Raw genomic sequence first — 21562 nt, 5'->3', positions numbered from 1 at the left:
GCTGGGTAAAGGGCACAGGGTCTCATGCATGTTTATGTCCGCAGTGCCTGTCCCTGGGCTGGTAGGAGCAGGTGCTTAGGACGTGGCTGGAGAAGCGAGCCAGGGAGCCCCTGCCTAGGATGGAAAGGGGGCATAGGAGTGCAAATCAGAGGGGGTTTGTCCAGACTGGATCTAGAGTCTCACTGATCTCGAGCCTCTGTAGGACCCCACAGCCCCCGAGACCCAGCCCAGCCAGGCCCTGGGCCAGCAGTGCTCTTTCTCCAGCTGGAAACACTTCTCCAAGGTACCACTCAGCCCCATCTTCCATGCCACACCATGCTCTCCATCACACACACATACGCCATTCACACATGTAGACACAGGCACACACATATACACACCACACACAGCCACATGTCTACACACGCACATACACACAAGTCCACTGTGTGCCCTCTTGCAGACTCACTAACTACACATGCGTATCGTCCCTGGGGCCACCTGGCTCCCTGGCAATGAGTCTCCAGGTCTATGGGGGGCTTGGCTCCTTCCACCACTCCAGGTCCCCTCTGTGTGCACATTCAAGCTGCCTCCCCAGACAGAGGCTGGCTCCCGCTCCACGGTCCCCCACTCCCTGGGATGATGCAGCTGCTGCACCCAGACCCTTGCCAGTGGCAGGATAGAAACCTCGGGCTCCAGGAGGGCAGAATGCAGAGGACGCTGCCCAGTGCAGGCTGGGACTGGGTTTCAGGGGAGGGAGGGAGCCAGGGCAGGGCAGGAGCTGGGCTCTCCTTGAAGTCTCAGAGAGGAGCAGGCCTGGTGACCCTGCAAACAGCATGGGGAGGAAAGGGCTGAGATGTGGGCGGGGCCTGGCTGGCCACAGGTCCTCAGCACAGCCTTGTTCAGGCTCCCAATCAGTTTGCTGAAAGTCCAACTTGCCAAAAACGGTTGGGCGACCCTTGAACGGAGTTGAAGTCAGAACAGCGTGGCTGTCTGGGTGACAGGGGCCAAGTCAAAGCGGACTTCAAAGAACCCGTCTACACAAAGGCCTGGGAGGAAAGTGCACCCCAGGAAAGGCAGGCAAGGGTCGTGCCGAACCCCAGCGGGCGAGCAGGGTCCCAGGCGGGCGGCCCACAGCACCTGGGTGGACCAGTGCAGGGCAGGGTGTGCCATGTCCTCAGTGTGGGGACACACCCCAGTGCCCTAGAGAAGAACCCCCCCGGGAGCTGCCACCCAGCTTCCTCTCATCACGTCTGCACCTACAGCTCTAGACACAGCTGGAGGACGCGGGTGCAGGGCGGAGGGAGGGTGGAAGGCCTCTCGAGACCCGGCTGCAAAGGTCATCTCTGCAGACAGGGGCCTCTACCCTCTGCCCCCATGTCCTCTACTGGACGGAAGCAGCCAGTCCTGAGACACCCACTCGAGCCGTGTGCCGCCTGGGGCACCCACCGATGTGGGGCACATACACATCCATCGTACCAGGCCCTCGGGATGAAGGGCTGCGGGCCTCCCACAGCTGGCAGTGCCTCTAGTCACAGCCAGAGGGCTCTGCCCATCCCCTCCTCACCAGCCTGAACTTGGGGGACAAGAAGCAGACAACTAAGTGGGGTTCTCAGCCTGAAGTAGAGCTGGGCAGACGGCATGGGAGGAGCTGTACAGTCAAAATCCAGCAGGGTGTGTCTGTTATGTGGGATCAGACATTTGAATTTGTTTGCCATACGGGATCAGACATCTGAACTCATTTGCTATATGGGATCGAACATCTGAACTCGTTTGCTATATGGGATCGAACATCTGAACTCGTTTGCTATACGGGATCGAACATCTGAACTGCTGAAGTGGGATGGCTCTTGCTACTGCGTGTCCTGAGAAACTGAGATGACCTCGGAGCTGCCAGACAAGCTCTCATCCAGCCTGCAGACGGACGACTCCGCCCCTGGAGTGCGTGCACACAGGTGCCCACAGGCAAACATGCACACCCACATGTACACTCGCGTGTACCAAGAAGCAGGTCACAGCGGCACCCCCACCCAATACCCGCCTTCCCGAGGGAGGAGAAACCCAGGCCCATTCCCACTCCCCTCCTTTCCTACCCAAGGGGCACCCCCAGACCCCAGTCTCCTTACGACTGTGCTGACTTTGGTCAAAGGGCTGCTGGTTCCCGAGACCGTCCTTTCATTGAATCAGTCAATGTCCCAGAACGAGTAACTCGTGCCCCAGACAGCTGCCCCTAGGAACACAGGAGGGGGCTGGGGACAGCAGAGGTCACCTTCCAGTTCCAGGGCAGGCGTGCAAGGAAGGAGCTGGAAGCTAGCGGGTGGGGTGGGCGTCAGCCTATCCACAGACACTAGGCTGTGAGAGCCTCATCTCGCCAGGGACGGCGGACCCGGGTGTGACTAGAGCTCCCAGGGCAGAGCAGGCCGGCAGGGGCTGGGGGAGAGGAAAGGAGAATCTTGGACAGGGAGAAACCCGCTCGGAGAAGTGGAGAAGGACACATCTGTTCCTGCTGAGCACCGTCTGCTTTCTGGGAGCCAGGCCTTCCTCTCCCGCCTCGACAGCCTCTCTGGACCTCAGTCAGTGCTACTGTGACCCCGGGGCCCCGATGAGAGAGGGGCTGTGGCAGACACAGACCCCAGGACCCCAGTGAGACAGGGGTTGCTGCAGACACAGACCCCGGGACCCCAGTGAGACAGGGGCTGCTGCAGACACAGATCCCAGCGTCCTGACGAGACAGGGGCTGCTGCAGACACAGACCCCGGGACCCCAGTGAGACAGGGGTTGCTGCAGACACAGACCCTGGGACCCCAGTGAGACAGGGGTTGCTGCAGATACAGATCCCAGCGTCCTGACGAGACAGGGGCTGCTGCAGACACAGCCCGGGGCGGGGGGATCCGAGGGCCACACTGCATTTGGTGGGAAACTTCTAAGAGCCTTCAACAAAAGAAACCTGTGACACAGGGACACAGTCCGCAGGAGGGGACGACTGTTTGTTGTAAAGTGATTTTGTATTCTGCCTTCTTAAAAAAAAAAAAAAAAAAAAAAAAAAACTGAAGCAGCTTACAAATGTCCATTTTTCCGGGGAGAACACGCCTTCTTTTGTGCAGGCCAAGACGCCCACAGGGGAGGGGCCTCTGGGCTCTCCTTTCTTGCCCTGTCACCCGTTCCTGTTTCTAGAGGGTGCAGTGGCCTGGCAGGGGCATTCACAGGCCTTTCTTTGGGCAGGAGGCACAGGGAGGTCACCCATGCTTGGGAATAGTGAAGGGTAGTGACCCCTGCTCCTTGGATCCACCTTGGATGGGGGGCTCGAGCTGGGCGTGACCACACAAGAGACCTCCCATGGCCCTCACCCACCCACCTCAGCAGCACAGCACATGCCCCTGAGCAGCCCTCGGTGGCTGCCCAGCTGTGAGATGTAAGGGCTGGAGCTGCTCTCCTGGGGCCCCGAGGGAGAGCCCACCGGTGCCTCCTGCAGATGGTCAGTGTGGAGGCACCTCTGACCAGCACTGGGAGGCCCTGGGTCTATCTTTTCTCAGACTTAACACAACCATGGAGGCTGGGAGAACATTTAGCCTTAGCCCTGGCTGTCTTTTATGACATCAGGACTGTAAACCACAGGGAGACACGTGGTGCCTTCCAAGTCTTCTGTGGCCAATCAGAAGCATGCTTGCCTGGGGGATACAGCCTTGGGCCATCGCCTCCTGGGGACAGCGCTCAGTGGCCTAAGAATTCTGGCCACCCACCTTTTCTTCACAGGCTGTGTTTTCAATGGCAATGTCAGAGTGCAGGTACGTTCTGCGTGATCCGGAGGGACACTTATTTCCAAACACCGTCCAGGGGGTCCACGTGTGTGAGGTGGGGTGTGTGTGTGTACGGTGTGTGCATGTACCCATGTGCACGTTCATGCAGACATTCACATCCACCAAAGGCCCAGCCACTCCCAATACCCCGTGTAAATGCCAACAGGAAGAAGAGGCACGAGCTCGCTGTGTCACTGGTGCAGGCGAGCTGCTCTCCGGGGCTGTGGGTGCTGCACCCAGGGCCACACTCTGCGTGCTTCCCGCCTTCCCTCTCCCCGTCTCAGAGCAGTTCATTGGGAGTAAGTGCAGCAGTAAATATGCAGTGAACATTTCTTCTGTTCGCAGTCGCTGCAATAATTGGATTATTCCCATTTAAAGCCCCGCTTACTCACGCTGCAAGGCAAAGCTTGTCTTCACCCGAAGGTCAGACATCTCAGGCGAGTTATCAGGAACCCGCTCATAAAAGTGCCTCCCAGGACAGCTCTGGGCTAAACGCAAGGTGTGATGACAACAAACAGAGCCACGCGATTATTAAGACGCCTTCACGCGACACATCCTTCAGTATGTGAGAGCAGAGCTCACTGAACGGATCGCGGGGAAATGTATACACATGGCGGGCGGGCCAGCAGGTAGATCTCTCCACCCTGGGGCTTGCTGCCAGTGCCCTGTCACCGAGAAGCATCTGCCCTGCAAAACCCATGCTGCAACTTTAACTTTTATTGGTTTTGCCGTTTTGTTTGTGTTGACTTTGTAAATGGGCCTCAGTTCATTTGCTTTATTACAGTTTTACCACCTGGTGAGGGCTCCCAGCTTCGTGTGTGTTCATCGTCCTGCAACATTGTAATCAGAACAACGGAGGTCAACAGGAGGGTGGATCTTTCCCTTAAAAGGCACTGTCGGCCGGGCACGGTGGCTCACACCTGTAATCCCAGCACTTTGGGAGGCCCAGGCGGGTGGATCACGAGGTCAGGAGATCGAGACCATCCTGGCTAACACAGGGAAACTCCATCTCTACTAAAAATACAAAAAAAAAATTTGCCGGGTGTGGTGGCGGGAGCCTGTAGTCCCAGCCACTCAGGAGGCTGGGGCAGGAGAATGGCGTGAACCCAGGAGGCAGAGCTTGCAGTGAGCCCAGATTGCACCACTGCACTCCAGCCTGGGCGACAGAACGAGACTCCATCTCAAAAAAAAAAAAAAAAAAAAAAAAAAAGGCATTGTCAGCAGTGTGCAGTGGCTCACACCTGTAATCCCAGCACTTCGGGAGGCCAAGGCAACTTGAGGTCAGAAGTTCGAGACCAGTCTGGCCAACATGGTGAAACCTTGCCTCTACTAAAAATACAAAAATTAGCTGGGCATGGTGGTGCATCCCAGCTACTCAGGAGGCCGAGACAGGGGAATCACTTGAATCTGGGAAGCAGAGGTTGCAGTAAGCCGAGATCATGCCACTGCACTCCAGCCTGGGGGACAGAGTGAGCCTTGGTCGCAAAAAAAAAAATAAAAAAAAAAAAAAAGGGCATTGCCACATTACTTAGGTCTGAGGAACACGGCTCTGGTCCCAGTTACCAGGCAGCACTGGGCTGGTCAGTAGAGCAGGAGGCACAGTTGGTGCCTGAGCCTGTCGCAGGGCTAGTCTGGAAGGGTATCTCGCAGGTAGGCCACAGCCCTGGCCATGCACGGGGCCTGTAGAGCCCAGATGGGCTACACCCTGAGGCTGCGGAAGGGAGCCCAGGAGGCACCTGCTGTAGGGCCAGGAAAGCTCGCAAGACCTCCCTCTGATTCCAGCCAAGGCAGACATCAGCTCCTCTGGGGTCCCACTGCTGGATCCCAGCCCTGAGACACAGGAGTCCGGATGTAGGCGTTTGGAAGAGCACACGGTGTGGGGTTTCTAAAAGATTTAACTTTGTCTCCCTCTGTCCCTTGATCCTGCCTGTTCAGTGGTAAAAGCAGCTCCCTGTTGGGCTTGGGGGATTCTAGCAAACTCTGGCTATCTTAGTCCCTCAGAGGTAAGGGAACCTCCTGGGTCACTGCAGCCTCATGCAGTAATTACATGCTGGTCCCAGGTAACCAAAGCACAGCACCCGACCGAGCACCATTGTCTTCTGGCCTGTAGCTGGGCCTCCGGAGGGGCCAGGTCCCCTGCCTCTGTCTCCTGTAACCCAGGCAGGGCCAAGGCGGAGCAGGAGAGAAGGTCTCACAGGGCACTGCGCTAAGCCTGGAAGCTGCTCAGCCCTGACGCTCCCTCTTGGGAGAGCGTTCCTAAGGCCCCCAGGGCCCCAGGAGGCTGGGCTGAAAAGTCTTCCCGCTGCCCGCCTGCCTGGCACTCCTGTCTCCAGGTCCAGAGTTGCTCCCTCCACAGGAGCTGCCGCACCCCACAGTCACCCTGCTGTGCTCAGGACAGATCCAGCATCCTCCGGTGTGAGAAACCTCCATTAGTTACCAGGCCCTACCTACTGGCACTCCTGGCACATCTTCCTCCCAAGAGACCTCCTCGCCTCTACCCTTCCCATTCCTGGGGTAGAACCAGGGGTCCAGCACTGCCCAGCTGGTTCCTGGTGATTGCTTGGGAGACCCACCTTGTTCCCAGGTGTCCCATGCTCATTATAAACCTCAGCATCATCTGGAGACCCACTCAAGCTTCCGGTCACACACACCCCTCCCAGGCCAGGCACCCTCAATCTACATACTCATCCTTGCTCAGTTCCTGGGATGCTCCTATGAATAGGCAGGAGCCTCTGCTCAAGACAACACCTGCAGAATGTGCCCCACTCAGGTCACCTCCCTGTGCAGCACTGGCATCCTTCCCATCATGGGTAGAACCCTGTGCGTCAGCTTCCTCTCATCCAGCTCAGCTCAGTCAGCTCTCCCCATCATCACCTTCACTACCATTACCATCGTCATCATCACCATCACCACCACCACCACCATCAACATCACCATCACATCATTATAACCACCACCATTATCATCACCATCATTATTGTCACCATCATCACCACCATCATCACTACCATCACTATCATCATCATCACCATCACATCATCATAACCACCACTATCACTATCATCACCACCATCATCACCACCACCACCATCACTATCACCATCACCACCATCATCACCATCACATCATCATAACCACCACCATAGCATCACCATCTCACCATCATCACCATCATCACTACCATCACCATCATCACCACCATCACCATCACATCATCATAACCACCACCATATCATCACCATCTCACCATCATCACCACCATCACCATCATCACCACCACCATCACCATCACATCATTATAACCACCACCATTATCATCACCATCATCATCAGCACCGTCATTATCATCACCATCATTGTCACTATCATCATCACCACCATCACTACCATCACTGTCATCATCACTACCACCATCACCATATCATCATCACCACCACCATCACCATCACCACCATCATCACCACCACCATCACCATCACATCATCATAACCACCACCATTATCATCGCCATCTCACCATCACCATCATCACTATCATCACTATCATCATCACTACCATCATCATCATTATCATCACCATTATTACCACCACCATCACTATCACCATCACCACCACCATCATCACCATCATATCATCATAAACACCACCATCACTATCATCACCACCATCATCACGACATCATCCTAACCACCACCATCACCATTATCCTCACCATCATCATCACACCATCATGCTCACCATCTTCACCATCACATCAACATGGCCATCATCACCATCATCATCCTCACCATCATACATCATCACCACCACTACCATCATCATATTATCACCATCATCATCACAATTATTACCATCACCATCATCATAACCACCACCAGTATCCTCACCATCACCAACATCACCACCACTACCATCTCATCATCATCATCACCATCATCATTTTCATTATCACTGTGATTACCATCATCACATTACCATAAACACAACCATGATCATCACCATCACCATTATCAATAATCATCACCATCACATTATCACAATTACCATTACCACTATCATCACCATTACCATCATCACCAACACTACCATACTGTCTTCACCACCATCATCACCACCACCATCCTCAACATCACAATCATTATCACCATCATACTACCACCACCACCATCATCATCACCACCATGATTATCATTGTCATCACCAGCATCAATATCATCATCACCATCACCACCATCATCATAATTATCACTACCCCCACCCTCATCCTCATTTTCCTCATCCTTGTCATCATCACCATCACCCTAATCACACCATGACAGCGATCACCACCATCATCATCATCATTATCATCATCACCATCACCACTGGTCACCATCATCATCACCATCTCCATCTTCAGCAACTACCTGGAGTGACTCCTTCCTGTGCCATACACATGGCGGCCCTCATTCCTATGGCAATTCCAGGTGAAGGCTCTCATCCTTAGCTCATTTCAGGTATGAGGATGATGCTGGGGTTCAGAGAGGGATAATGAACCAAGCCCTAACAGGGCCCTGGTGGCTTGTCTTCATTTTCATTCCAGTCCAGGTTCCTCTCTTCTTGGATCCTCCCCAGTGAATTACAGCTCAGAACTTCCATCCCTGTGCCCACAGAACATGTGCCTGGCACGCCATCTTCCCCATCCCTTCAGGGAAGCTCTTTTGTCCCTGGTTTCTCATCTAACCCAAGCAGCAGGGGACCTAGCATGCTACCATTGGGGTTCCAATAAGGAGTCTTGGCTTTCCTGGGCCCAGGGAGTGCTCCTCTGGGCTCCTGGCCAAGGACTCAGTGCCTACCATTGTCTACCCTGAGCTCAGTTCCCATCTTCTCCCAGGCAAAGCAGCTGTTCACCCAGCCACACACTCTCCTGCTGGCACAGCATAGGGTCCAAGGAGAACCTAGACTTGGAGGGAATCTTCCCTTGCCGGGCATCCCTTGTGGACAAAGCAGGAAGAGGCCACACATCACATGTGCCATCAAGCAAGTAGAAGACCTGAGCATAATTTCAAATCCATTCCCAAGAATGCAGGCACAGGAGCCTGCATTCATTAACAACTTTCAGCCACTTTAGAGGACAGCTCTTAACCAGGAAGACTCACGGCTGTGGCTGCACAAAGCCCACCCCTGGTTTTCTCCTGTGAGCAGAGGATTCTGTTTGGCCTCCTTGGACACAAATACCTGTGCAAGTGCAGGAGGCAGAGCCCCATCTCAGGGGCTTTCCCCAAGCCCTGCAGTAAATATGTTGCTATGGGAGGGGCCACACACAGCAGGGGCCTTCACTCCAGACCTTCTGCCTATACTGAGCTGAGCTGAGCTGAGCTGCCCCGTGTCTTCTGCAGCCTGTGGGGACGACGGCTCTCTCCTCCCGCTCAGCTCCCTTTGCTCCTCCACCAGAGGCCCCTCTTCCTACCCTAGCCCATTCTGGGGCTGTCAGGCTAGTAGACCAAACACTCGTATGAGGGTTGTGAGGTCATGCTCTAGAGCAAGATTGAAGTCATGAGTGGGGCTGTGAGGCAGGAGACTGGGTTCCAGGCTGGAACCTGCCACCCCGTCCCTGGTCCTCACTGGCTTCTGAATCCAGCACCCACTCTCCTTCCCCAGTGGACCCTGCAGAAGGCACTCTGGCCCGATCCTTACCACACAAGGCTGCTATATGAGGGTCCCGAAGCTCCCGCCCTGGCCTCATGTGTCCCAAATGATGCTGGACAGTGAGCCCACATCCCTGCAGCGGGGACAGGAGCCTCAGCCTGACCCTGGAAGGGGGGTGGGGCGAGGCAGTGATGTTCTGGTCCTCCTCCTGGCCACTGCTGTGCCCATGGGATGGGAGCTGCCCACTCAGTGCCCAGACCCCAAGGCAAGGCTCTAAGGCTGGCTGCACGGGGGGAGGCAGCCCCTTGAGTCGACCGTGGGCACATTCAACCTGGACACCTAGTGCACCGGGCAGATGCTGGGGTGGGATGCAGGGCAAACACCTGCTTGGATCCCGGAACAGAGGGGGCACTTGACACACAATGAGGAATGACCGGCCCGCAAAGGGACCAGCGACGCATTCCCAATTGTCACCAAACCCAACTTCTAAGAGACTGGCCACATACTCAGAAGTCCTCCATCCCTGAGAACGTGGGCATCCACACCTCCCATCCTGGAGTCTCAATTCCGGAGGCTCTATGCCTCTCCCGTACCCCAGGCATTCTGCCCTGAGCCTGGCCAGACCTCCCACCACCACGGCAGGCCCGGGCCACCTCCCTTGGTCTCTCAGCTCGGCGGACCCTCTCTGCAGCCCTGAGGACACAGGTGGCATCACCCTGTTTCTGATGACCAGGCAGAAGCTACAGAAATAACGAGGACTTCTCAAAATGACGCAGCCAGCCAGTGAGGGCAGAGACAGGGTCCGACTTTAGGTGGCCGCCTCCTGAGCCCCATGCCCCACACCCAGGCCTCTGTGCCCCCGCAGGGACAGATGGCATTTGGGACTAGAAGACCACCCCGGTGTCTCCTGCACACCGACATGGATGGAAGTTGCTAGGACCAGGCCGGCTCTCAAGCAACGGTAAGCTAAGTGCGGGCAGGAGCCTCAGGTCATGCAGAACCAGTGCCAGGGACCCGGTTCCCAGCTGCTCAGCGCAGGCCGCTGCTGTCTCAGCCCCAGAACTGGAGAGACCCCCACAAAGCCACTGCAGGGTTTCTCAGCCAGGGTGATTGCTCCCAAGTCTTCCTAACTGTGTGAAGCAGGAAGTGCTGAGAGCCAGGACTGACCCCACAAGCTTTAGGGCCTCAGAGTCTGAATTCGCTCTGTTCAAAGGCCACGCCTAGCTTCCAGGCTTCTCACCTAGAAACGTCACCGTCTGGAGAAAAAGGTAAAGTGAGGTCCAATGAGGAGGATAAAGGGAAGGGAAGGAACGGACACTCTGGTGCCCTTGCAATTTATAGGCAAGGTGCGTTTATGACCCCATTAAACTGCTCATAGCCCCGCTTCAGGGAGCTGGCCCTCGCCGCCTTGGGTAGACAGGAATACTGAGGTTTGGAAAAGTTACGTGACTTGTCCAACGTGCTCTAGCAAGTAAGGGCAAAGCTGAGATTAATTTACAAAAGGAGGGTTACCATCTGATCCAGCAATCCCACTACTGGGTATCTACCCAGAGGAAAAGAAGTCATTATTTGAAAAAGATACACACACAGGTGTAGCAGCACAATTCACAATTGCAAAATCGTGGAACCAGCCCAAATGCCCATCGATCAACAAGCGGATCAAGAAACTGTGATATATATATGACAGAATACTACACAGCCATAAAAAGGAATGAATTAACAGCATTTGCAATAACCTGGATGAAACTGGAGATTATTATTCTAAGTGAAGTAACTCAGGAATGGAAAACCAAACATTGCATGTTCTCACTGATATGCGAGAGCTAAGCTATGAGGATGCAAAGGCATAAGAATGATACAATGGACTTTGGGGCCTTGCGGGGAAGAGTGGGAGGGGGCGAGGGATAAAAATCAACATACATAGTGGAGTGTACACTGCTCAGGTGATGGGTGCACCAGCAACTCACAAAAAAGAACTTACTCATGTAACCAAATACCACCTGTGCCCCAATAACTTATGGGAAAATAAAATTTAAAAAAATTTTAAAAAGGAGGGTGAGGTGAGGCCTTTGATCTCCCTAAGACGGGAGCTCCCTCTTCCTATCCTAGGGCCTTTGCGTGGCTATGCCATGCTGGTAAGAAGCTGGGGTGACGCAGGCCAGCCCTGTGCACACACAACCTGCATCTCATGTAGCACAGGGTTTGGACTCAAGAGGGGGCTGTGCAGGGGCAACCTTCATTCCACCCTCATTTCCTGGCTGCGAGATTTTGAAGGCAGCAACGGTGGCAAAAGTGGTATGAAGGTGATGGCTTTGAGGGTGAAGGGGTGTCAGACCCCGGCCATCAGCTGCCTGGACACCTGCAGGGACCCTTCAGGGTTTCCCCTCTCCGGGACCTAGCTCTGCAGTTGGGGGGAGCTCCACCCTCCAATGGGAGCCCAGGTGGCTGCCACCCATTCACTCCGGAGATGCCCTGCAGGCCAAAGGGGAAGTGCTGGCATCTGAAACCCCAGACCTTCACCTCCTGTCCCTGGGCAGGGCACTCAGGGGCCCCTCAAAGTTCCTGAGGAAAGGAGGGAGGGAGGAAAGGAGGGAAGGATGGAGGAAAGGAGTGAGGAAAAGAGGGAAGGATAGAGGGAGGATAGGAAGGGACAGGAAAGCGCCTGCTACATCTGGCCAGAAAGGTCATAAATGCAGAGTGCTGAGAAATGGGCAAAGCCACAGTGTCTGCAGAGCTGAGGTCTGCAGATCTCACCCGAGGTCTGGGTGACTGGCACAGTCTCCTTCCTCCCCAGCCTCGGTGTGGGTGTGCAGGGGTCTGAGGGTGGGCAGCCTGCGCCACTTCTCTCATGGCACCGGCCCATCAAGCCCCTAGACCGGGATGTACAGCTCTGATTTCAGATGCCTTTCAATTCTACTGATCAGAGGTCTGGGGCAGGTGGGGTTGAGGGTCTGAGTGGACCCCAGTTGACCCAGCTCATTGAAGTCCCAAACAGCCTATGTGCTCTCGAGCACGGACCCTCTCCGTCCTGTTAGGGTGGGAGAAGGGCCACATCCAGGAGCCCCGCTGGGAGCCTCGTCCCCCTGCCAGGCAGGCTGAGGACAAATGCAGTTATGAGCGTCTGACTGTGCAGGAGGGGTGGGGGGAACCCGGGCACCTGGCCTCCCGCTGATGCCACAGGGGAGGGTGGACAGCTCCACATCCACTGACCCTAGCCCAGCCCGCCAGCCAAGCCCACCTCCCCCAGTGCTGTGAGGACACTGTGATGGGAGCCAGGCCACCAGGGAAGAGTCTGCAAGGCAGGGCGGCATGCAGGGAGCACGCCCTTGCTGTATCCCTCATCCCGGAGGGACCGCCTCCTGGGGGCAGCAAGGACCTTGCTAGTAACTGAGGGAAGCACCCAGCCAGGCTCGGAGACACTTACATCAACCGGGGACAGGAAAGAGGGCAGCACAAGGAAGGCCCAAGGCTGTGGCCCCCGTCATCTGTGACGCCAATGACACCAGCCCATCAACCCACTCTTTCCTGTACAGTCTGGGCCTCAGTCCCATGAGAGCACAGCTGGGCTGGCCCAGGGAGCTGGGGTGAGTGGGTGGGGAAAGGTCAGTCTGTCCACCCGAGGGGCTACACGGGTGACCCAGGACCCCACATCGAGAGCCAGTGAATGATATCGGTTCAGACTCGGTGAAGCAGCAGGGCCAGGAGACTGAGCAACATCTCATGTCACCGCTTTGTCTCCACCCGGGGGACTTGCTCTCAAGTCTCCACAGGTTCCTCAGGCATTGGACCCCGGCCCTGTGCTTCTGGTCCTGGGTCTGAGGGTGCAGGCTGGCCTTTTCTGGGGTGAACGTGGGTCCCAAGTCAGGGAGTCACTAAATCCCTCCCCGAACTCAGACCCTGAAGACAAGCAGGCCAGGCAGACGGGGGATCTCCAGATGTGGACCCAAGAGGTGGGGTTTGCAGGTGGGTGAGAGGCACCCCATCTCCAGGGTGGGGGTCAGACCTGGTGACCTGTCAGTGTCCACCTGCTCCACATTCCCCCCTGCATATGGTGTGCAGAGGCAGAGGAAGGTTTCCACACAGTTTTGAAAACCGCGCCTCCCTAACCGCTCTAGCCATCCAGCACATTTGCAGCTGAAGACTTCCGTGAGTACTGGGTCCTCCTGGGAGGCAGGTGCAGAGGCTGGGGGGACCCACACCGAGGACACACATGGGCCATTTCATGTTGTGCTTAGCAGTTAAGCTGCGGCACATCAACAAAGGTTTTCTCTTTTTTTTTTTGAGACAGAGTCTTGCTCTGTCACCCAGGCTGGAGGGCAGTGGTGCAATTCTGGCTCACTGCAACCTCCGCCTGCCAGGTTCAAGTGATTCTCCTGCCTCAGCCTCCCGAGTAGGTAGGATTACAGGCGTGCACTACCATGCCTGGCTAATTTTTTGTATTTTTAGTAGACACGGGGTTTCACTATGTTGGTCAGGCTAGTCTCGAACGCCTGACCTCAGGTGATCCGCCCGCCTTGGCCTCCCAGTGTGCTGAGATTACAGGTGTAAGTCACTGTGCCCGGCCCTCTTTTTCTGTTAAATCAGGATGCACTGTCTCTCAGAAACTGGGAAGTCAAGACTGTCTTCTCAGCTAAGAAAGGAGCTTACTTAGAAATGGACCCAAGGAGGAGCTGGGCAGGGAGAGCCACCGTCCCCAGAGCAGCCATGGGGAGCTAAGAGGCCTGAAGACCTGGCCCTCACGGGGCAGGGGCCAAGACAGGGCCAAGGCCTTGAGGTGCATGAGGCTGACACAAGACAAGGTTCCAGGAAAACACTGAGAAAAGGGCAGCATGTTCCAGTCCTTGCTATTCAATGCTGATCTGTTAATCACTCAAGAAAAGAAAAATCTGCAAAACCCAGATTACATCTTAAAATTAGATAAAATTTTCTTTCTACAACTTCTAGACAGCATAATTTAGTGGGAACAGTCTTGATAATTATTTTTTCTTTAAATAGTTACAGTAGAATGTATTAATTTTCAAGATGGCTCTCTGATTAGAGTGATTCATTAGCTCCGGGAACTGTCCCCACCACGGTCAAGAATGGAAACGCCTCCCTTTATGATGAGTGCAGCAGACCACACCATGCAAAACACTCCAAGTCTGGGTCATCAAATTAGATGAGAGAGAGGGGGAAAAAAAAAAACCCAAAACACACAAAAAAACAAATAAAAAAGCCCAACTGTAATGAGCTACCTGTTTCATTATTTCATTAAGACTAAGACATGTAAGTGGAAGAAAAAAAAAAGCACTCTAATCATGTTCCTCAGGCAAATTCCTACGAATTGACAGAAGCTATTTAACAGAGAAGACAGGAGAGGCAGCCGCAGTTTTTAATTTTAATGCACAAAAAGGAAAGTGTCTCCTGTCTGGTTCTAGGAGGCCCCAGGGGCTAAGTGCTGGTGGAGCGGCACTCAGGGAGCCTGGGGCAGCCCAGGGAAAGTGGGTCGTGGTATGTGGGGGCAGCTACATGTTCCCCCCTCAGAGACGGGGCACTCCTTCACTTAGGAGGTGACCCGAGGCCAGCAGAGCGTGTATGGAGCCGGGTGCTGTTGGCTGTGGGTCCATCACTGGGAGTGAGGAGGGGCAAGTTCCCAGGGATGGTCCTGTTTACAAGTGGACTGTCACTGCCTCGAGGGGAGGTGCTGGCCATAGAAAAATGAACATGGAGGCTGAGAACTCCGACTGCCTTCTCAGGGAACCCAGTACCCTCACTAGGACCTGGACCCATCAAGGCTCACAGGAGGCTTCACAGCTAGGCTCAGGAAATATTTAGCCATCCCCCATCCATCCATCCACAGATGTCCCCCGATCCCCACCACCAATCCATCCATCTATCCACCCACCCACTTATCTACCCATTCAAACATCCATTACCATCCATGTACCATCCGCCATCCATCCATCACCCACTAATCCATCCATCTACCTGTCCACCATCCATTCATCCACCCACCCATCAACCTATCCATCTATCTATCCACTCAATCACCATCCACCATCCGCCACCCACCCATCCTCCCATCCATCAATCCACTCATCCATCACCCTCCCTCCACCAAACCATCCATCCATCCACCTATCTATCCATCTATCCATCCATCATCCATCCATCAATCCATCCATCCATCCACTTGTCCACCATTCAACCATCCATCATCTATCCTCCCATCCATCAATCCATTCATTCATCATCCACCCTCCACCAATCCATTGACCCATCCCTCCATCCATCTATCCATTCAACCATCAATCCATCATCACTATCTATCCATCCATCTATCAGTCCATCCATCCATCCGTCCATCCATCGTCCATCCATCCATCCATCCATCCATCCATCCATCCATCCATCCACTACCCATCTATCTATTCAAAAATCGATTAGAAATCCATCCATCCAAGCTTCCATCAACCTATCCACTTTCTATCAATCTATCCATTCATCTACCCACCATCCATCCATCCACCTGTCCAGCCATCCATCCATTCTTTCTCCCATCCACTCAACCAAACATCCAAACACCTGAGCATCACGTACTATGGTTTGAACGTCTGTGCCCCCCCGCAATTATGATGTTGAGATCTAACCCCCAAGTGATGGTATTAGGAAGTGGGGCCTTTGGGCAGTGATTAGGCCATGAGAGTGGAGCCCTCGTGAATGAAATTAGTGCCCTTATAAAAGGGACCTGAGAGAGGCCCCTCATCCTTTCCAGTATGTGAGGACACAGCCAGAAGACAGTTGTCTGCAAACCAAAAGAGAATGCTCACCAGAACCCAACCCTACTGGCACCCCGATCGTGGATTTCCAGCCTCCAGAGGTGTGAGAAATAAATTTCTGTGGTTTGTAATCCCCTAGTCTACGTACTCCATTATAGAGCCCTAGTAGACAAAGGCACAGTGAAACCTAGGCTTGTCTCCTTTCCCCTCCTGGGCAGAGATCCCTGGTGGCCTCAGGCGCCATCTTGCCTGCTGCACATGGCTCAGGGACCCCCTCCTCCTGCCTCCTGGAGGGAGCTTTGAAAGAAGTGGGAGTGACCTTGGCCACCTGTGCTGACCCCACTCAGCACCCCTTCCAACTCCCGGGGTGCACATGGGGCCTGTGTGTCCTCAGGGCAAGGCATCTGCATTTCCAGGCCCTGCCCTCCTCTGAGCTTCTGGAATCACAAGGAAGGTTGGCTAGTGGTGATGGATGCAGCCAATGATGGGTGTAGGTGCAGAGGACTCTGAATGGGGTGTTTTCTAACTGGCAGAGAGCTGTAAACCAAAAAGGAAGCCCTAAGTCACCCAGCCAACTGAACAGACACCCCCATAGGTCAAGGAGAGCCCAGAGAAACCTGACAAACTGAATTCCCAACCATGATGGGAAGGGAGATCAGACACCCCTCAATACGCCCCTCTCCCTTTTAGAGTTTAGGCCCAACTGACCAGCTGTATCATTAAAAGAGAGATCATAAGACTGACAACATGGATTACTTGTGGCAATAAGATACCAAATTCCAACCTGACTCTGGTGCAGCATCACATGACACATAGCAGGCTCTAAAGGAAATCAAAATATTTTACCCCAAAGAACATTTCTCTGACATATTTTGAAATGGCTCTGTAAAGCCGACTCTTGTGGGAAAAATTTGCATCTCCTTTTTCTAGGTCTTTCCTGGATCCAAGAGAGATTTCACTAAGAGTCTGACACCCTTTTAAGGTCCTAAGAGAGACATTCATTGTCTCTGAAACCTGCTACTTACAGGCTTCATCTACATAACAAGAACTGTGGCTTCCACAACCTCCCATCTTAACTCCGGCATTCCTTGTTACCAACTTCTGAAGTCTTCAGACAAAGCTTAACTCTTTCAACCAATTACCAATCAGGAAATTTCTGAATTCACCTGTGACCTGGAAGCCCCCACCTTGGAGATCTCCCCCTTCCCAGGCCAAACCAATGTACATCTTAAGTGCACTGACTTATGCCTTTACCTGTCACTTCTGTCTCCCTAAAATGTATAAAACCAACTAACTATAACCCAACCACCTCAGGCACATGTGGTCTTCCTGAGACCATCCCCCAGGCCATGGTCACCGGCTCAGAATAAACCTCCTTCCATATTTTACAGAGTCTGGCTTCTTGGGCCAACACAGCCTATCAGCAGAGAAGCTCTGGGAAGCTCCTTTGGGAGCCACACCCCGAGAGGTAAGTGCCGGGCAGAGTGTGTGAGCAGGTCGGGGCCTGGGCTCACCAGGAAACATGGAAACCTTTGTGTTTCCATGGAATTGGAGGTCTCAGTTGCTCTTGGAGGATTTTGCCCAGACGCAGCCTCAGTCTTTGTTTAGTGCCTTGGGCACTCGCCTGTCCCAGCTGACAACCTCAAAGACAGGAAGCGGGCAGGAGGGTTGGGAGGCCTGGAGAATCTGAAAGGGGCCAAGGTGCTTCCCGGGGTGACACGGTGCACGTGGTGGCTCTGAGTTGTGGCTGGCCTGCTCTGGAGGCAGCATCAACCTTGTTCCCATCTGAGTCCCAGGTGTCCAGCCTTCTGAACGGGAAGGGTCACTGCACTTCTAGGCCACGGTTAGGTCACACCATGAGACATGGAGGCTCTACGGGACAGCTGCTGGGAGTTCTGAGAGTCCCACCCTTGCCCTTCCCTGGGAAGGCCACTCATGCTTCACGGCTGCCTCCTCTCCTCCTGGACTCAACTCTGCCTACTTCCAAGTCCCTCTCAACAGTGCCCTCCCTCCATCCCATGAAGCCTCCAAAGATCACCATCCCGGGAGCAAATCCCTTGCTCCCACAGGAGACAGGAAGGGCTGAGGGAGGGCAGAGCCAAGCCATCCCCATGCACCTCTGCTTCCAAAAGCTCCCTCCACTCCCAAGAAAATACCATTGCCTGGAATTCGGGTAACAACTCACTCCATGGTAAGGAGACTTGGGGCCTTGGGAAAATTATAAAACCGATTGTACCGGTTAGTTTTCAAACTGCTATAAATAACTACCTGAGACTGGGTAATTTATAAAGAAAAAAAGGTTTGACTGACTCACAGTTCCACATGGCTGGGGAGGCCACAGAGAAAACTGACAATCATGGCAGAAGGCAAAGGGGAAGCAGGCACGTCTCACATGGAGGCAGGAGAGAGAGCCGGCAATGGGGCAGGGGCTACCCTTTTAAACCATCAGATCTCCTGGGAACTCACTCACTGTCACGAGAACAGCATGGGGAAAACCGCCCCCATGATCCAATCACCTCCCACCAGCTCTCTCCCTCGACACGTGGGGATGACACTTCCACATGAGATCTGGGTGGGAACACAGAGTCAAACCGTTTCACTGATGACAAGTTTGAAAGTTTGCAATTTTCTCAAAACAGTTCTGTGATACAAAGCGTGGAACTGAATGAAGGTGCTGGCCCAGCCTCCTAGGCAGTCCTGACAGCGGGAGGCTGTTCCTGAGCCGTGGAGGAAGCAGCGAGTGCACGGTCTGTGGCCCAATGACCTGGCTCTGGCCTCAGCCCATCCCTTCGGGTAAATTCACTTTGGCCAAGTGAGCCTCTTGGCCTCATCTGGAGAGGAGGGTGCAAAGTACACCTTCTAAAAGCAACACAAGTGAGCTGAGTGGCAATGGAGCGCTGGGTCGTGATGCTGATTAAAGAACACGGTGCCCGGCAAGTGCTGTACCTGGCACTCTCCCACCGCCGGCCCCCAGCTAATCAGCTTATTGTGTTAAACTATCAACCAGCACTCTCGTCTGTCTGTGTAACACCTTTGAAGAAAGTCTTTGTTATGTGGGAGGAACATCTGGGCCTTCCCGAGGTCACTCCTGCACCATTGCACCCCGAGTGCGTGTGTGTGTGTGTGTGTGTGTGTGTGTGTGTGTGTTTACCAAGAGAGCTGCATCCGTTCCAAAACCTGGCTGTGCCCCTGTAGCTGCTATTGTCGCTGGGACTGTATCACTAAAGTAGAATTACGTAAGTCAATGGAAGGTAAGTGTGGAAACAAGGCAAGGAGCTGTTTCTATGAACGCTAGCTGAATATTACCGGAAGATGCAATAGGGTACATTTCTAAAAAACAATCTGCTGTGAATTTAGGTGTGGCCAAGACGGGGGGAGAGATGGAAATCAAAAGTCAAAAACTGCTGGGGGACTCCATGCTCATCAAGCCTTCCCGTCACACTGTAATGAAACACCCACCACCTTGATATCATCAAGTATCACTAGGAGCCTGGCTTTAGAAACAAACAAACAAACAAACAAACAAACCCGATGAAAGCACCAAGCCACAGACCATCCCCAAAGCAAAGGCCTCATCCAGACACACCTCAATACAGTGATAATGACTGCACTTCTGGGTAATGAAATGCTTGAGACATGCAAATGCCATCATGGTTTTCTGCTTTCACCAACTTGTGGGTCAGCTGACCAACCGCTGGTCAGGACGTCCAGGCCTCTTTTCACCCTCAGCCTGGTCCTGTGGACGTAGGGTCACCAGAAAACGGAAGCCCACGACGATATATATCATTACTAGCAACTTCAGGGGGCTCTGGGTGGAAATGCAGCTGTTCCCAAAGCCGCCTGCCCCCCTTCCGCCCCAACCGCTTCATCCGCAGCCCCTTGGGTACGGGGGTCTTAGCCGGGTGCCATCTGCCATTTCATCCGCTCATCCTCACATCTCTAGGGGACACCGGGAGAAGCCCTGGGTTCCAAGGTCAGGTCATTCCCGAGGCCAGAGAGTGGCAGGGCCAGGGTTCCTACCAGCCACTGGTCTGGGGATCCCAGGCTGCTGGCCACAACCTGGAGCAGGAGGACAGAGTTCTGGATCCTCTGAAAACGTCTACAGGGGTACAGAAGTTGTGCTTTGTCGTCAAACGCCCACTGTGCTCCATGAATGGGATTGATGGGAAGCTGAGGACGGCCTTGGGGAGCCACAGCCACAGGCCCTGGGAGGCCCGAGTCTCCAGTGATTCCACAACAACCTTGGCTCAACGGGGCTCTTTTCTCCATGCTCCACAGTTCTTGCCACCCGGGCTGCCTAAGACGAGAGCTGACGCAGCTTGGTGCTCCCGGCCCAGCACTGGATGGTGGCAGGGCGGGGGAGAAGCAGGCTCGGGTGCAGGTGTCCGCAGCACGGTGCTCCCAAGGCGGCTGCAGCAGGAAGAGCCAGGACATCTGGATCCTCTTTCACTGGACCGGGACCTCCCGCGGTGAGGACCACATCCTCAGTTCTCCTCTGCCGTAGAGGCCTGGAGTGTACGAGGGGCCCGGCACACCGGCTCTCAGCGCCCAGTCATGACGGGCAAATTTTGAGAGGCTGCCCTGTCCAGGGGCAGCAGCCGTGCTGGGGCCCCTCAGCTCCTCCTGCCTCCCCATCCTCTGTGTTTGTAGGTGCCCACTTCCCTTTCTCGGTGGCCCCTCTCAGTGTGCTGCCCCCATCATCTCTCAGTCCCCTCGCCCTCCTCTCCTGCTATGGGGTTACCTGGACTTGAATGGAGACTAAATGCCACAGGGCCCAGGCGGCAGGGACTGGGCAGGCACCTGCATGGCGGGTGCAGCAGGAGGCTGTGCACTAAAGCCCCCTTGAGATCTTCCATCTTTTGTTCTGAGAGCCCAGCAAAAGCTGGCAGCAACCTGGGTCGCGGGACGCACACACTCCTGCCAGACCCACAGAGCCACAAATTGGAAGTTATTTATAACTCTGCTTCCAGAAAAGAGAACGGGCCGGAGCCAGGGCCTGGGGTCTCGGGTGAGCAGGTGGAGTTCCAGCCTCAGGCATGATATCCTCTCTGCACACAGGGTCAGAGGACCACGGCCACCCACCCACAGCCACCGGGGCTGCAGCAGCCGCAGTGACGCCGGGGGTGGGTACCAGCTGAATTGGGCCCGCTGCAGCCTCATGAGGCCTCTGTGACTCCTGGGGGTGATGTTATCAGCCTGCATTTACAAGTGGGGAAACTGAGGTTCAGGGGGTCCGCCCAAGGCCATCGTAAAGGAAGGGACAGAGCTGGGGATGGACTTGGTCACCAGTGGGCTAAGCTGCTTGGCCTGTGCAGACCCCTGAGAGCGCTTGGGCAGGGCCGGTCCACACGGTGAGGGCGGCACTTCATGGAATGACACATCTTCAGCTACACCAGGAGA

At 54.5% G+C, this 21562-nt stretch overlaps 1 protein-coding gene across 5 annotated transcripts in view; it reads right to left on the bottom strand.

The window, feature by feature from the left end:
• The window catches only part of TAFA5 (TAFA chemokine like family member 5), a 324865-nt gene that overhangs the window by 117670 nt on the left and 185633 nt on the right, over positions 1-21562 (bottom strand). The gene's annotated exons all lie outside the window — the stretch shown is intronic.

The sequence above is a fragment of the Macaca nemestrina genome, chromosome 15 (genome assembly GCF_043159975.1).
Source record: "Macaca nemestrina isolate mMacNem1 chromosome 15, mMacNem.hap1, whole genome shotgun sequence".
Classification (NCBI taxonomy): Eukaryota; Metazoa; Chordata; class Mammalia; order Primates; family Cercopithecidae; genus Macaca; species Macaca nemestrina.
The sequence above is the reverse complement of the archived record's forward strand: the minus strand, read 5'-3'. Positions and strand labels throughout refer to the sequence as shown.